At 36.9% G+C, this 953-nt stretch overlaps 1 long non-coding RNA gene across 1 annotated transcript; it reads right to left on the bottom strand.

The window, feature by feature from the left end:
- Nucleotides 1-558: 558 nt before the first annotated feature.
- Nucleotides 559-948, bottom strand: LOC148714118 (uncharacterized). Its single transcript, XR_015977273.2, has 2 exons — nucleotides 814-948; nucleotides 559-699 (listed from the first exon to the last, which is right to left on the bottom strand). It is a non-coding gene; the product is annotated as an uncharacterized LOC148714118 (long non-coding RNA).
- Nucleotides 949-953: the final 5 nt, after the last annotated feature.

Here is a 953-nt window from a genome sequence, read left to right on the forward strand (position 1 = left end):
AACCAGGTAATAATGATTTCAATGAACATCTGCTAATATTGGAATAATGTTATCATTAATACCTGGCCGTAACTTTTTCATTATTTAACAATAATAATACTCCATAAAGTGGAAGTCTCATTCCTAGTTTGGCCCTACCGATCGTATACTGCAGAATTTGGAAGTCGGGTGGCTTAGCCTCCCAAAATCAAAAACAAAAAAGTAAAAAAAAAAAACGAGGGACATGGTAGCCCCGGCCGTGCGTGGTACATAGAGAGAGCTGAAAAATTGCACACAAACATGATTTCTGTTAAAGCTGATTATGGGTCAGATTTGGACATAAAAAATATTAAATTTTATATAAGACCGATTAAAAATAAATAGAATTTAGGCCTGAGGCCTAGCCCATGATCAACTCTAATTTCAGCAATTTTCATCTCTGAAAATCCCATTACGGATACATAGGCAAAAAGAGAGAAATCTAACAAGTTTCTGGAGATGCCGTGTGATTCATGCCCATACAGAGCATTGTCCATAACTAAAATTGAGTAAAAGCACAAACGCAAACAAAATACCACAAGATTTAAGACTAGCTTCACTAATATGTATAACTCTATAGGAGAATACTGAATGCTAATTCACTGCTTACACTGGAAGAATCAGCTGCTCCTATCCCATGAACAATCTGATTCAGTCTGCTCTTCCGCTTATATGAGGCACCTGGCGGAGAAAAAAATGCTTACAAATTGCTCTTGACCCAAATGATCAGAGAAATGATCCTTTAGTTTGGAGCTTTAAGAACTACCTCATCTGATTTCGAACACTTTCACTCACCTTGTTATCAGCACGATCTACCAACCTGCTCCACCATTGCTTCAACAAAATCTGACTAACCGTTAAAAATTATTCATGGGCTGAAGCATTGGACGCATACAGTAGATTCTCAATATCCATGAGATTAAAATTTTGGTGTC

This window comes from Phoenix dactylifera, chromosome 4 (genome assembly GCF_051530095.1).
Source record: "Phoenix dactylifera cultivar Ajwa chromosome 4, Ajwa_hap1_PhDact_Kaust_v1.1, whole genome shotgun sequence".
In the NCBI taxonomy this organism is placed as follows: domain Eukaryota; kingdom Viridiplantae; phylum Streptophyta; class Magnoliopsida; order Arecales; family Arecaceae; genus Phoenix; species Phoenix dactylifera.